Source organism: Perca fluviatilis, chromosome 13 (assembly GCF_010015445.1).
Source record: "Perca fluviatilis chromosome 13, GENO_Pfluv_1.0, whole genome shotgun sequence".
Lineage (NCBI taxonomy): Eukaryota > Metazoa > Chordata > Actinopteri > Perciformes > Percidae > Perca > Perca fluviatilis.
The window spans coordinates 3,220,012-3,237,092 of NC_053124.1; positions in this window are offsets into that span (position 1 = coordinate 3,220,012).

Below are 17,081 nucleotides of genomic sequence, written 5' to 3' on the forward strand. Positions count from 1 at the left end.
TGCAACCCGTAGTAACCACAGCCCCAGCAGTAACAACCGCTGCTTCAGCATCATCCACAGCTGCACCTGCAGTAACAACAGTTGCACCCGCAGTAACCACAGCTGCCCCAGCAGTGACGACAGAGGCTCAAGTAGTAACAACAGCTGCACCCGCAACAACAGCCGCCCCAGCAGTAACAACAGCTGCCCCAGTGTCAACCTCAGCTACACCGTGCAGTAACCACAGCTACCACAGCTTCCCCAGCAGTGACGCGACAAAGGCCCCAGCAGTAACAACAGCTGCACCTGCAGTGACAACCGCTGCTTCATCAGTAACCACAGCTGCCCCAGCAGTGACAACAGATGCACCCGCGAACCACAGCCGCCCCTGTAGTAAACCAGCCAGCGGCCCCAGCAGTAACCACGGCGGCCCCTGCAGTAACCACGGCTTCCCCCAGCAGTAACGACTGCTGCTTCAGGATCAACCACAGCTGCACCTCCAGTAACGACAGCTCTCCAGCAGTAACAATTGCTGCACCCGCGATTAACAACAGCCTCCGCAGTAACCACAGCTGCCCCAGCAGTGACGACAAAGGCCCCAGTAGTAACAATAGCTACACCCGCAATAACAACAGATGCCCCACTATCGACCACAGCTGCCCCAGCCGTAACAACCGCGCTTCAGCATTGATCACAGCGGCTCCAGCAGTAACAACGCTGCCCCATCAGCAACCACAGCTTTCCCAATCGGGGCGGAGAGGCCCTGCAGTGACAACAGCTGCTCCAGCAGTGACGAAAAGCCCCAGTAGTAACAACAGCTGCACCCGCAAATAACAACAGCCCCAGCAGTAACAACAGCTGCCCCAGTGTCAACCTCAGCTGCACCCGCAGTAAACCACAGCTGCCCCAGCAGTGACGCATAGGGCCCCAGCAGTAACAGCAGCGCCCTGCAGTGACAACTGCTGCATCAGCATTGACCACAGCGTCCAGGAGTACCCACAGCTGCCCCAGCATCAACCACAGCTGCCCCAGCAGTAACGCCCCGCTTCAGCATTGACCACAGTAGTTCCAGCAGTAACCACAGCTGCCCCTGCAGTAACCACGGCGGCCCCTGCAGTAACCACGGCGGCCCCTGCAGTAACCACGGCTGCCCCAGCAGTAACGACTCCTGCTTCAGCATCAACCACAGCTGCACCTGCAGTAACAACAGCTTCTCCAGCAGTAACGACCGCTGCTTCAGCATTGACCACAGCGGCTCCAGCAGTAACCACAGCTGCCCCAATAGGGATGACAGCGGCCCCAGAAGTAACGACCGCTGCTTCAGCATCAACCACAGCTGCACCTGCAGTAACAACAGCTTCTCCAGCAGTAACAACAGGTAACCAGCAGGAACAACAGCCCCCCGCAGTAACAACAGCTGCCCCAGTGTCAACCTCAGCTGCACCCGCAGTAACCACAGCTGCCCCAGCAGTGACGACAAAGGCCCCAGCAGTAACAACAGCTGCACCTGCAGTGACAACCGCTGCTTCATCATTGACCACAGGTTCTCCAGCAGTAACAACAGCTGCACCCGCAGTAACAACAGCCGCCCCAGCAGTAACCACAGCTGCCCCAGCAGTGACAACAGCTGCACCCGCAGTAACCACAGCCGCCCCTGTAGTAACCACAGCTGCCCCAGCAGTAACCACAGCGGACCCAGCAGTAACCACGGCGGCCCCTGCAGTAACCACAGCTGCCCCAGCAGTGACGACAAAGGCCCCAGTAGTAACAACAGCTGCACCGCAGTAACAACAGCCGCCCCCGCAGTAAACCACAGCTGCCCCAGCAGTGACGACAAAAAGGCCCCAGTAGTAACAACAGCTGCACCCGCCAATAAAAACAGCCGCCCCAGCAGTAACAATAGCTGCCCCAGCAGTAACCACAGCGGCCCCAGCAGTAACAACAGCTTTGCCTGCAGTAACAACAGCTGCCCCAGTGTCAACCTCAGCTGCACCCGTAGGTAACCACAACTGCCCCAGCAGTGACGACAAAGGCCCCAGCAGTAACAACAGCTGCACCTGCAGTGACAACCGCTGCTTCAGCATTGACCACAGCAGTTCCAGCAGCAACCACAGCTGCCCCTGCAGTAACCACAGCTGCCCTAGCACTGACAACAGCTGCACCTGCAGTAACGACAGGTTCTCCAGCAGTAACAACAGCTGCACCCGCAATAACAGCCGCCCCAGCAGTAACAACAGCTGCCCCAGTGTCAACCTCAGCTCAATCTTCACGCAGTAACCACAGCTGCCCCAGCATTGACGACAAAGGCCCCAGCAGTAACTACAGCTGCACCTGCAGTGACAACCGCTGCTTCAGCAGTAACCACAGCTGCCCCAGGAGTGACAACAGCTGCACCTGCAGTAACCACAGCCGCCCCTGTAGTAACCACAGCTGCCCCAGCAGTAACCACAGCGGCCCCAGCAGTAACCACGGCGGCCCCTGCAGTAACAACAGCTGCCCCAGTATCAACCACAGCTACACCTTCAGTAACGACAGCTGCCCCAGCAGTAACAACAGCTGCCCCAGCAGTAACCACAGCTGCCCCAGCAGTGACGGAAAAGGGCCCCAGCAGTAACAACAGCTGCCCCTGCAGTAACCACGGCGGCCCCTGCAGTAACCACAGCTGCCCCAGCAGTAACGACCGCTGCTTCAGCATCAACCACAGCTGCACCTGCAGTAACGACAGGTTCTCCAGCAGTAACAACAGCTGCACCTGCAGTAACAACAGCCGCCCCTGCAGTAACCACAGCTGCCCCAGCAGTGACGACAAAAGCCCCAGTAGTAATAACAGCTGCACCCGCAATAACAACAGCCACCCCAGCAGTAACAACAGCTGCCCCAGTGTCAACCTCAGCTACACCCGCAGTAACCACAGCTGCCCCAGCAGTGACGACAAAGGCCCCAGCAGTAGCAACAGATGCACCTGCAGTGACAACCGCTGCTTCAGCAGTAACCACAGCTGCCCCAGCATTGACAACAGCTGCACCCGTAGTAACCACAGCCGCCCCAGCAGTAACAACCGCTGCTTCAGCATCAACCACAGCTGCACCTGCAGTAACAACAGCTGCACCCGCAGTAACAACAGCCGCCCCTGCAGTAACCACAGCTGCCCCAGCAGTAACCACGGCGGCACCTGCAGTAACCACAGCTGCCCCAGCAGTAACGACCGCTGCTTCAGCATCAACCACAGCTGCACCTGCAGTAACGACAGGTTCTCCAGCAGTAACCACAGCCGCCCCTGTAGTAACCACCGCTGCCCCAGCAGTAACCACAGCGGCCCCAGCAGTAACCACGGCGGCCCCTGCAGTAACCACAGCTGCCCCAGCATTAGCTACTGCTGCTTCAGCATCAACCACAGCTGCACCTGCAGTAACGACAGCTTCTCCAGCAGTAACAGCAGCTGCACCGCGATTAACAACAGCCGCCCCTGCAGTAACCACAGCTGCCCCAGCAGTGACGACAAAGGACCCAGTAGTAACAACAGCTGCATCCGCAATAACAACAGATGCCCCACTATCAACCACAGCTGCCCCATCAGTAACGACCGCTGCTTCAGCATTGAGCAGCGCGGCTCCAGCAGTATCAACCGCTGCCACATCAGCAACCACAGCTGCCCCAATCGGGACGACAGCGGCCCCAGCAGTGACAACAGCTGCCCAAGTATCAACCACAGCTACACCCGCAGTAACGACAGCTGCCCCAGCAGTAACAACAGCTGCCCCAGAAGTGACGACAAAGGCCCCAGCAGTAACAACAACTGCACCTGCAGTGACAACCGCTGCTTCTGCATTGACCACAGCGGCTCCAGCAGTACCCACAGCTGGCCCAGCAGTAACAACAACTGCTTCTGCATTGACCACAGCAGTTCCAGCAGTAACCACAGCTGCCCCTGCAGTAACCACAGCTTCCCCAGCAGTGACAACATCTGCCCCAGTGTCAACCTCAGCTGCACCCGCAGTAACCACAGCTGCCCCAGCAGTAACAGCAGCTGCCCCAGCATCAACAACAGCTGCCCCAGCAGTAACGACCGCTGCTTCAGCATTGACCACAGCAGCTCCAGCAGTAACCACAGCTGCCCCTGCAGTAACCACAGCTGCCCCAGCAGTGACAACAGCTGCATCCGCAGTAACCACAGCCTCCCCTGTAGTAACCACAGCTGCCCCAGCAGTAACCACAGCGGCCCCAGCAGTAACCACGGCGGCCCCTGCAGTAACCATGGCGGCCCAAGCAGTAACCACGGCGGCCCCTGCAGTAACCACGGCGGCCCCAGCAGTAACGACTGCTGCTTCAGCATCAACCACAGCTGCACTTGCAGTAACGACAACTTCTGCAGCAGTAACAACTGCTTCACCCGCAGAAACAACAGCCGCCCCTGCAGTAACCACAGCTGCCCCAGCAGTGACGACAAAGGCCCCAGTAGTAACAACAGCTGCACCTGCAATAACAACAGCCTCCCCAGCATCAACCACAGCTGCCCCAGCAGTAACGACCGCTGCTTCCTCGCGATTGACCACAGCGGCTCCAGCAGTAACCACAGCTGCCCCAATAGGGACGACAGCTGCCCCAGCAGTAACAACAGCTGCCCCAGCAGTAACGACCGCTGCTTCAGCATCAACCACAGCTGCACCTGCAGTAACGACAGCTTCTCCAGCAGTAACAACAGCTGCACCCGCAGTAACAACAGCCACCCCTGCAGTAACCACAGCTGCACCCGCAGTAACAACAGCCACCCCTGCAGTAACCACAGCTGCCCCAGCAGTGACGACAAAGGCCCCAGTAGTAACAACTGCTGCACCCGCAATAACAACAGCCGCCCCAGCAGTAACAACATCTGCCCCAGTGTCAACCTCAGCTGCACCCGCAGTAACCACAGCTGCCCCAGCAGTAACAGCAGCTGCCCCAGCATCAACAACAGCTGCCCCAGCAGTAACGACCGCTGCTTCAGCATTGACCACAGCAGTTCCAGCAGTGACCACAGCTGCCCATGCAGTAACCACGACGGCCCCTGCAGTAACCACAGCTGCCCCAGCAGTAACCACGGCGGCCCCTGCAGTAACCACGGCTGCCCCAGCAGTAACGACTGCTGCTTCAGCATCAACCACAGCTGCACCCGCAATAACAACAGCTTCTCCAGTAGTAACAACAGCTGCACCCGCAATAACAACAGATGCCCCAGCAACAACCACAGCTGCCCCAGCAGTAACGACCGCTGCTTCAGCATTGACCACAGCGGCTCCAGCAGTAACCACAGCTGCCCCAGAAGTAACCACAGCTGCCCCAGCAGTAACGACCGCTGCTTCAGCATCAACCACAGCTGCACCTGCAGTAACGACAGGTTCTCCAGCAGTAACAACAGCTGCACCCGCAGTAACAACAGCGCCCTGCAGTAAACACAGCTGCCCCAGCAGTGACGATAAAGGCCCCAGTATAACAACAGCTGCACCCGCACAACAACAGCGCCCCAGCAGTAAAAACAGCTGCCCCAGTGTCAACCTCAGCTACACCCGCAATAACCACAGCTACCCCAGCAGTGACGACAAAGGCCCCAGCAGTAACAACAGCTGCACCTGCAGTGACAACCGCTGCTTCAGCAGTAACCACAGCTGCCCCAGCAGTGACAACAGCTGCACCCGCAGTAACCACAGCCGCCCCAGCAGTAACAACCGCTGCTTCAGCAGCATCCACAGCTGCACCTGCAGTAACAACAGTTGCACCCGTAACCACAGCTGCCCCAGCAGTGACGACAGAGGCTCCAGTAGTAACAACAGCTGCACCGCCAACGCAACAACAAACCCCAGCAGTAACAACAGCTGCCCCAGTGTCAACCTCAGCTACACCCGCAGTAACCACAGCTACCACAGCTTCCCCAGCAGTGACGACAAAGGCCCCAGCAGTAACAACAGCTGCACCTGCAGTGACAACCGCTGCTTCATCAGTAACCACAGCTGCCCCAGCAGTGACAACAGCTGCACCCGCAGTAACCACAGCCGCCCCTGTAGTAACCACAGCGGCCCCAGCAGTAACCACGGCGGCCCCTGCAGTAACCACGGCTTCCCCAGCAGTAACGACTGCTGCTTCAGCATCAACCACAGCTGCACCTCCAGTAACGACAGCTTCTCCAGCAGTAACAATTGCTGCACCCGCATTAACAACAGCCGCCCCTGCAGTAACCACAGCTGCCCCAGCAGTGACGACAAAGGCCCCAGTAGTAACAACAGCTGCACCCGCAATAACAACAGATGCCCCACTATCGACCACAGCTGCCCCAGCAGTAACGACCGCTGCTTCAGCATTGATCACAGCGGCTCCAGCAGTAACAACCGCTGCCCCATCAGCAACCACAGCTTTCCCAATCGGGACGACAGCCGCCCCTGCAGTGACAACAGCTGCTCCAGCAGTGACGACAAAGGCCCCAGTAGTAACAACAGCTGCACCCGCAATAACAACAGCCGCCCCAGCAGTAACATCAGCTGCCCCAGTGTCAACCTCAGCTGCACCCGCAGTAACCACAGCTGCCCCAGCAGTGACGACAAAGGCCCCAGCAGTAACAGCAGCTGCGCCTGCAGTGACAACTGCTGCATCAGCATTGACCACAGCAGTTCCAGCAGTAACCACAGCTGCCCCTGCAGTAACCACAGCTTCCCCAGCAGTGACAACATCTGCCCCAGTGTCAACCTCAGCTGCACCCGCAGTAACCACAGCTGCCCCAGCAGTAACAGCAGCTGCCCCAGAATCAACAACAGCTGCCCCAGCAGTAACGACCGCTGCTTCAGCATTGACCACAGCAGTTCCAGCAGTAACCACAGCTGCCCCTGCAGTAACCACAGCTGCCCCAGCAGTGACAACAGCTGCATCCGCAGTAACCACAGCCTCCCCTGTAGTAACCACAGCTGCCCCAGCAGTAACCACAGCGGCCCCAGCAGTAACCACGGCGGCCCCTGCAGTAACCATGGCGGCCCAAGCAGTAACCAAGGCGGGCCCTGCAGTAACCACGGCGGCCCCAGCAGTAACGACTGCTGCTTCAGCATCAACCACAGCTGCACTTGCAGTAACGACAACTTCTGCAGCAGTAACAACTGCTTCACCCGCAGAAACAACAGCCGCCCCTGCAGTAACCACAGCTGCCCCAGCAGTGACGACAAAGGCCCCAGTAGTAACAACAGCTGCACCTGCAATAACAACAGCCTCCCCAGCAGCAACCACAGCTGCCCCAGCAGTAACGACCGCTGCTTCCGCATTGACCACAGCGGCTCCAGCAGTAACCACAGCTGCCCCAATAGGGACGACAGCTGCCCCAGCAGTAACAACAGCTGCCCCAGCAGTAACGACCGCTGCTTCAGCATCAACCACAGCTGCACCTGCAGTAACGACAGCTTCTCCAGCAGTAACAACAGCTGCACCCGCAGTAACAACAGCCACCCCTGCAGTAACCACAGCTGCACCCGCAGTAACAACAGCCACCCCTGCAGTAACCACAGCTGCCCCAGCAGTGACGACAAAGGCCCCAGTAGTAACAACTGCTGCGCCCCGCAATAACAACCGCGCCCCAGCAGTAACAACATCTGCCCCAGTGTCAACCTCAGCTGCACCCGCGTAAACCACAGCTGCCCCAGCAGTAACAGCAGCTGCCCCAGCATCAACAACAGCTGCCCCAGCAGTAACGACCGCTGCTTCAGCATTGACCACAGCAGTTCCAGCAGTGACCACAGCTGCCCATGCAGTAAACCGACGCGGGCCCTTGCAGTAACCACAGCGTCCCCAGCAGTAACCACGGGCGGCCCTTGCAGTAACCACAGCTGCCCCAGCAGTAACAGCAGCTGCCCCAGCATCAACCACAGCTGCACCCGCAATAACAACAGCTTCTCCAGTAGTAACAACAGCTGCACCCGCAATAAAAACAGATGCCCCAGCATCAACCACAGCTGCCCCAGCAGTAACGACCGCTGCTTCAGCATTGACCACAGCAGCTCCAGCAGTAACCACAGCTGCCCCAGAAGTAACCACAGCTGCCCCAGCAGTAACGACCGCTGCTTCAGCATCAACCACAGCTGCACCTGCAGTAACGTTCTCCTCCAGTAAATAACAACAGCTGCACAACTGCATTGACAACAAAAGGCCCCAGTAGTAACAACAGCTGCACCCGCAATAACAACAGCCGCCCCAGCAGTAACAACAGCTGCCCCAGTGTCAACCTCAGCTACCCCGCAATAACCACAGCTACCCCAGCAGTGACGACAAAGGCCCCAGCAGTAACAACAGCTGCACCTGCAGTGACAACCGCTGCTTCAGCAGTAACCACAGCTGCCCCAGCAGTGACAACAGCTTGCCCCCGTAGTAACCACAGCCGCCCAGCATTAACAACCGCTGCTTCAGCATCATCCACAGCTGCACCTGCAGTAACAACAGTTGCACCCCGTAACAACACAGCTGCCCCAGCAGTGACGACAGAGGCTCCAGTAGTAACAACGCGGAACCCGCAATAACAACAGCCGCCCCAGCAGTAACAACAGCTGCCCCAGTGTCAACCTCAGCTACACCCGCAGTAACCACAGCTACCACAGCTTCCCCAGCAGTGACGACAAAGGCCCCGGCGCAGTAACAACAGCTGCACCTGCAGTGACAACCGCTGCTTCATCAGTAACCACAGCTGCCCCAGCAGTGACAACAGCTGGCACCCGCCAGTAACTTGCAGCGCGCCCTAAACACAGCCTGGCCCCAGCAGTAACCACGGGCGGCCCTGCAGTAACCACGGCTTCCCCAGCAGTAACGACTGCTGCTTCGCATCAACCACAGCTGCACCTCCAGTAACGACGTTCTCCAGCAGTAACAATTGCTGCACCCGCATTAACAACAGCCGCCCTGCAGTAACCACAGCTGCCCCAGCAGTGACGACAAAGGCCCCAGTAGTAACAACAGCTGCACCCGCAATAACAACAGATGCCCCACTATCGACCACAGCTGCCCCAGCAGTAACGACCGCTGCTTCAGCATTGATCACAGCGGCTCCAGCAGTAACAACCGCTGCCCCATCAGCAACCACAGCTGCCCCAATCGGGACGACAGCCGCCCCTGCAGTGACAACAGCTGCTCCAGCAGTGACGACAAAGGCCCCAGTAGTAACAACAGCTGCACCCGCAATAACAACAGCCGCCCCAGCAGTAACATCAGCTGCCCCAGTGTCAACCTCAGCTGCACCCGCAGTAACCACAGCTGCCCCAGCAGTGACGACAAAGGCCCCAGCAGTAACAGCAGCTGCGCCTGCAGTGACAACTGCTGCATCAGCATTGACCACAGCGGCTCCAGCAGTACCCACAGCTGCCCCAGCATCAACCACAGCTTCCCCAGCAGTAACGACCGCTGCTTCAGCATTGACCACAGCAGTTCCAGCAGTAACCACAGCTGCCCCTGCAGTAACCACGGCGGCCCCTGCAGTAACCACGGCGGCCCCTGCAGTAACCACGGCTGCCCCAGCAGTAACCACGGCTGCCCCAGCAGTAACGACTCCTGCTTCAGCATCAACCACAGCTGCACCTGCAGTAACAACAGCTTCTCCAGCAGTAACAACTGCTGCACCCGCAGTAACAACAGTTGCCCCTGCAGTAACCACAGCTGCCCCAGTAGTGACGACAAAGGCCCCAGTAGTAACAACAGCTGCACCCGCAATAACAACAGCTGCCCCAGCAGAAACGACCGCTGCTTCAGCATTGACCACAGCCGCTCCAGCAGTAACCACAGCTGCCCCAGCATCAACCACAGCGGCCGCAGCGGTAACAACCGCTGCCCCAGCAGCAACCACAGCTGCCCCAATAGGGACGACAGCGGCCCCAGCAGTAACAACAGCTGCCCAAGTATCAACCACAGCTACACCCCCAGTAACGACAGCTACCCCAGCAGCAATGACCGCTACTTCAGCATCAACCACAGCTGCACCAATCACTTTGGCCCCTGAACCAGTTTACATCCTCTCAGTAGTCTTGACAGCAGTACCCTTTTCATCTTATCCTGCGCAGCACCGACATTCAAAACCTAGCACCACGTTTACGCTAAAATACTGTGATTGCATTTTCCAAATTATGTGTCATTGTATTTGGGTTAGTGTATTTGAATTGAGATGTAGAATATTTATATAATATATATATATATATAATATAGAAGATTTATATACATTACATTAATTACAGTGAAATTGTATGTACCTGAACTTAATGTCACTCAATATTGTTTTTTTGCAGTGTACCGTGATATACCAAAATCAATTTGGAAGAAATTTCAACAGATGCAATGTGAAAACGTTCAGGTAAAAAAAAAAATTCTATAGTGGTTTATTGATTCATATGCAGGGTTTTGATCTTGAAATTGGACTTCAATAGCGTCCTGTGTAAATTGCACATGATACCAGGCATTAAAAACCAGTCATAGAATTTATTAACTCTTTTAATTCCCATTTGGTTTTTTGATACAGTGACTTATCTTCACGAGCAACTGGAACTGAAGCAGTATTGGAGGTTGTGTTCAATAGTACTACTCCTATTGCAGATCTGCCACCTAATAATGTCATTGCTAAAATCTTAGTAACAGCTGTGAGTAATCCCAACAATTCCTTCGAAGTGATCATAGATCCAGGATCAGTCAAATTATTAGGTAAGTAAAAGTTTATGTAAAACCCCTTCATAAAGACAACTTCTGTGTTGTACAGTTCAATCCATGAAGGATCAGCTATTATCTAAGCTACCTTGTATGCAGTCAGAATGCTTGTTATGTAAACAATGTGTCACTAACTTTAACATTTTATTTACATTGGCCAGATTTATTAAGATGTTATTAAGCCAACTATTTGTAAACATTTTATGATGGTTCTTATAAGTCTGTGAAACTGCACCAGTCAGTTTGACATCAAACAAGGAAAAAGAAATCCTTTTCATTTGGACACCAATAATTTCTTTAAATATATGTTTTTACAGCAAGTCCAGTTTCAACTACAACTGCAGCACCTACAACTGCTGCGCCTACTACTGCTGCACATACAACTGCTGCACCTAAAACTACTGTATCCACTACTGCTGCACCTACAACTGTAGCACTCACAACAGCTAGGGTGTCTTTCAGATCTGTTAAAAGCACTTTTACAAGGGACTTGCTGAATCCATCATCAGCAGCTTTTAAAAATCGAGCTGCAATGATAACGGGACAGGTAAGTCTCACCCTCAGAATGAAATATTCTTGTACACCTATTGAATTACTTTATCAGAGAGCTCAAGCACTCACCACAGAACTGAACAATCCCTTGACAGTCTACATATAAAAACATCACTTGTTCAAATATCCAGCAAGAATCGATGACAGAGACATTAAGGGAAATATATTAGGAAGATAAAACTACACCTCCAGCTCACTTTACAACTTATGTGTACACACACTTCAATGTTCAAAGTAAAAGTCTTTATATACAACTTCTTTTGTTTCTGCAGCTTGAACCTGTCTTCCAAAGGACATTATCTTCATCCTTCATGTCCTTGACAGTGGTGTCATTCAGGTAATTTAATTTATGTTCAGGTAATATATTTTAAGAATACTGGGTTTAATCTGATATTTCAAACTATAGTATGTGTTTCTTTTTCTGCAGCAGTGGATCAGTCATCAACACCATGGACCTTAGCTTTGTAAGCACGTTTGCCCCTAACAACACTCAGATTGCAAGCACTTTGATCAACGCAGCTTCAAGTGTCAGTGGCTTCGACATTGAAGGCAGCTCTATCAACGTGAATGGCATCTGTAAGCAATATTGAGTGCTACTTGATAACATTTTTTAAAAAGGTACACAACTGTTTGTTAAACTAATGTTTTGTTTTGTTCTCCTCATTTACAGCTTCGGGTGGATTAAGCCACAAAATCAGTCTTATCACTGCATCCTGCCTGGTACTGTTGTCATGGCTACTCTAAAACAAGCAATAGCATCCGTCCTGAATTTCCATCAGATCATGACAGTCATGACTGATATGAAAAGGGAATTTGTTGTCAGTAAAAACCAAAATTCATGATTGCCTTAAGGCTTGACAGCTTCCGGTATAAATAAACAAAATGTACACACATAGTTTAACTTTGTTGTCTATAAACATCTTTTATTTTTGCTATTTTAAAGGCCCTTCTAGAAACAGGCATTAGAAATTAGCAGTAGCTATAAATGCTAAGATACATCACATTGGATAAGTGTATTGAATTAAATTACTTTAATGGAGACAATAATGACAGTGGATAGGAAGGTTTGTCGAACTGAACACGTTTCTGTGTGGGAATGTCCAGGATGCTAAGTTAGACAGAATGACACAGACAACTTTAAGCACCTAGTCCATTGAATCATCACTAGAATATTAAGCCAAATGAACTGAGCATGTGTGTGTGTGTGTGTGTGTGTGTGTGTGTGTGTGTGTGTGTGTGTGTGTGTGTGTGTGTGTGTGTGTGTGTGTGTGTGTGTGTGTGTGTGTGTGTGTGTGTGTATTTCAGGCCTGTGTGTAGTGTGTAATAACAACAGAGTGTAAATTGTAATTTCCCTAATAAAGAGTGTAGGAGCCACATATTGGCTGTTGTTTATGGTCTTATTCATGTTGTTTGTTGATTATTGTGTTGTGCTTTGATGTTGTGGGTGGTGGGCGTTTTATCGCGGTTTGAGCAGAAGTGATAGTCTATTTGTTTGCTTCACCTGTGCACCTGGGTTTTGGGCATTGACAGAGGGGGTGAGCTTGGGAGCGAACACTTTTGTTGACCGCATCACGCTGCATTTACACAATTATTCTACTCACCAGGTAACAATTACATTTGGTAACTGCAGTGCTAAGTGTATTTTACGTGTGGAAGAAGAAGAATAAAAAAATCATTGCAATACAATCTCGAGTGCGTCACAGTGTGTATCTCTCAGTGTTTAGCCCCTCGCGGCAGCACCTTTTGGACTGCTTACAGCCGCAATATTAGTCAACAAAAATGTTCTAAATCAGAGTGGAACTACGGAAAATGGAATATTCTCTGCAGTTTCCTCGGACCACAACGGGATGCATTTCTCATCGGAGGAAACATTGAAGGCACGGAGCTCCGCTGTATTGGATGGCGGTGCATTCAATAGCGCTCCGAAAACAATTAATTGACCGACCCGCAAGCAGCCCAGCCACGGAAGCGGTATGTAGTAACTTTGTGTCAATTAGTTACTGCCGCTCGTCCATTGGGGACGCATTGTTGTATGCTTGTGTGGTTTAATGTTGGTCTCTTAATGTGGTTGATGAGGCATCAGTGGATTGAGTGATTAAAGGTGTGGATTCTCGTGTGATTTGTGGAACATTGGGAAAAAGCAACAAGTGGATCATAAGCCATTTCGAATGTCAATTTCTCAAAGATGGATGAACAAAAAAGAGAAAGCATACTCACCTCTAAAGCTTTGGAGAATAAAATTGAGAAACTTCAGAAGGAACGCAAAGGAAAGGTTCACAAAATTAAAGGTCTAACAAAGACCTTAAAGGATCTAATGCAAAATGATGACAATGCCTCACAGGTGCGATTGCATCTGGAGAATATGACTCAAATGGTGAATGAAGTTACTCAGTTGCATGAGTCTGTGATTCCTCTACTTCCTAGTGAGGAACAAGAAAAACAAAATGAGTGGTTTTCGAGTGTACTTAAACATCACAATGGACTGCATAAGGATGCACAAAGATGGCTTTCTGAAACTGGGAGACAAAGAAGCAATATTGCTTCTATTTCCACAAATGATGTTCCCATGTCTGTATCACAAAAGGAACCTAAGGAGCTGGATGTACATCAAGATGAGAATAATTCTCAGTTGGGACAAAATATTCAAACCTCTGTCATACAAGATGAAGTTAAACCAAATGACAGTGTGTCAAACACTGGAAGTAGAAGGTCTAATGGGAGGAGCTCGGCTGGGTCGAGGTCAAGTGTCTCAACAACTTCATCAGCACGCATTAAAGCTGAGGCCAATATGGCTGCTCTCATTGCACGACAAAGGCTATTGAAGGATAAACATGAGTTAGAAGACATGGAGGAGCAGATAAGAAAAAAAAAACAGCTAACCAGCTTGCACTGGAAGTGGAAATAGCCGCAACAATGGCTAAAGTGAATGTGCTAAGAGGCTCTGGAGGTTCTCGTGTTTCAAGTCATCCATCTGTGAAGTCCAATGGCATGGATTCTTATTTTGAAAGGGGACAAATGAAAGACAAGATACTCAGTGCTAATGCAAAATCATTTGTGCCTGATATAAATATCCCAGTACATGTAAAGCCAAGTCCACATTTGGGTGCGAAACCTCAAGAGGAAAATATCAATCCAACTAACCCAAACCCAAACTACATCATCAGGATGCCCAGAGTTCAGGTGGCATGAAGGTGCAATACAAACTATTCAATCACAACCACCGTTGCAGCACCACAGTAATCAGCATTCAGCACTGGTGCCAAGCAGCAATGATCACAGTCAAATAATTACAGTTTTGGAAAAACAAAATGAAATAACTGCCCTATTGGTCCAGCAACAATCTCTTTCATTTTTGCCAAAACGAGATATTGAAGATTTTGATGGCAATCCTTTGCAATATCACACCTTCATAAGGGCTTTTGAGCATCGAAGAGAAAGCAGGCAATCCGAAAGACTGCTTATACTTCCTCGAACAGTACACCAGGGGGCAGCCAAGAGAGCTTGTCAGAAGCTGCCAACATATGTCACATGATAGAGGGTATGCCAAGGCTAAGGCTTTGTTACAAGAGCATTTTGGTAATGTACATAAAATTGCTTCTGCCTACATGGAAAAGGCTCTTTCATGGACACCAATTAAATCAGAGGATGTGAAATCTCTACAGGCCTACAGCCTGTTTCTGAGAGGATGTTGTAATGCCATGGAAGAAGTCAAAAACATGGAAGACTTGAACATGCCTGCCACTATGTTGACCATTGTGAAGAAGTTGCCCTATAAACATAGGGACAGATGGAGAACTGTGGCATGGGAGTTGCAAGAAAGTCGTGGCAGGAGATCCACGTTTACAGACATCGTTGACTTCATTGAAAGACAAGTGAACATAGCAGGTGATCCGTTATTTGGAGATATACAGGATACTCCATTGATGACAGCAACTAAGGATCTGAGGAAATCTAAGTTTCAGCCTCGTTCTAGAGACAAGGGAAGTAGCTTTGCTACCACCATAGCAACAGTGGAAAGGAAAGTTGAATCTGGAGCAAAATGGAAGGAGAGAAGCTCATCTGATATGAAGGCTTGTATGTTTTGTGGAGAAACGCACACCTTGGATCTGTGCATCCAATTGGGATGGAGGGTGCACAATGAGAAAATTGCTTTCTTAAAGGAACATGGTGTGTGTTTTGGCTGTTTGTGCATTGGGCACATAAGTAGAGACTGTAGGCAGCGTCTCTCATGCAAGGTATGCAGTCAGAGACACCCTAGTGTACTCCATATTTCCCCAAAAGAGAAGGAAACAAATTGTGTGCAAGCCAAAGGAGAATCTGAGACAGCGATGAGCAGTGCTCTGATTTCTGTTCAATCCAGTGGTCTAACAGGGGCCGGTGAGCAAGACTGTACACTCCCCATAGTTCCAGTTCAAGTTAAGTCTAAGAAGGGATATAAGATATTGATCACCTATGCCTTCCTGGATCCTGGGAGCTCTGCATCATTCTGTACGGAGCGACTGATGAACAAGCTGAATCTCAGGGAAGAAGAACCGATATTCTTCTCCGGACTAAGGGGCAGGAGAAGGTTGTTGGAAGCCATATTGTTTCAGATTTGGAGGTGGCTGAACTGGACGGAGATTGTTTTTGTGAACTGCCTGATATCTATACACAGAAAAACATGCCAGTTCATCGAGGCAACATTCCTTGCCAGAAGGATCTTCTACAGTGGCCACATCTGAAGCATGTACAGATAAGAGAGATTGATTCAGAGATTGACCTGCTGATTGGAACCAACGTCCCAAAGGCACTGGAGCCGTGGCAAGTTGTCCGAAGCATGGATGGGAGTCCATACGCAGTCAAAACTATGCTGGGATGGACTGTAAATGGACCTCTTAAAGGCGACGGGATAACAGAAACTACTTGTGGACATCCAGATGTCACTGTCAATAGAATCTCTGTTGCAAGCCTGGATGATTTGTGGAAGCAGCAGCTAAAGACAGATTTTCCTGAATGCAGTCAGGACGAGCAGATGGGGTTATCGAAAGAAGACAGTCAGTTTCTGGAATACGTTACAAAAACTGCTAAGTGGATGGATGGCCATTACAGTATTGGCTTACCTTTGAGGAAAAGGGATGTAAACATGCCAAATAATAGGAGAGTTGCAGAACAGCGTGCTCTGAGCCTCAAGAGGAGGTTTGGTAAAGATACTTCATTTCACGTGGATTATACTGCATTCATGAATGACATCATCTCCAAGGGCTATGCGGAGACGGTACCACCTGAGGATCTGGAACGGAGTGACGGTAGGGTATGGTATATACCACACCATGGTGTATACCACCCGAAGAAGAAAAAGATCAGGGTTGTCTTTGATTGCGCAGCTACTTTCCAAGGAACCTCGTTGAATGCACAGCTCCTGCAGGGACCTGATCTTACCAGCAAGCTAGTTGGAGTTATGACAAGATTTCGAAAGGAGCCTGTTGTACTCATGGCAGACATCGAGGCAATGTTTCATCAGGTCAGAGTACCAGCTGAGGATTCAGATCTGTTGAGGTTTCTTTGGTGGCCGAATGGAGACCATAATCAGAACCTGGTAGAGCACAAAATGGTTGCACATCTGTTTGGAGCCACATCTTCGCCAAGTTGTGCAAGTTTTGCCCTGAAATGTGCAGAGGATAATCAGGAACAGTTCAGCCCCGAGGTAATTGAAACAATTCTACACAATTTCTATGTGGATGATTGTCTCACATCAGTGGCTTCTGAGGAAGAGGCAACGGCACTCTACAAAGACCTTTGTGCCCTTTGTGCTAAAGGGGTTTGTCGACTCACCAAGTGGATTAGCAACAGACGTGCTGTGCTGGCAGCTATACCTACCACAGAGAGAG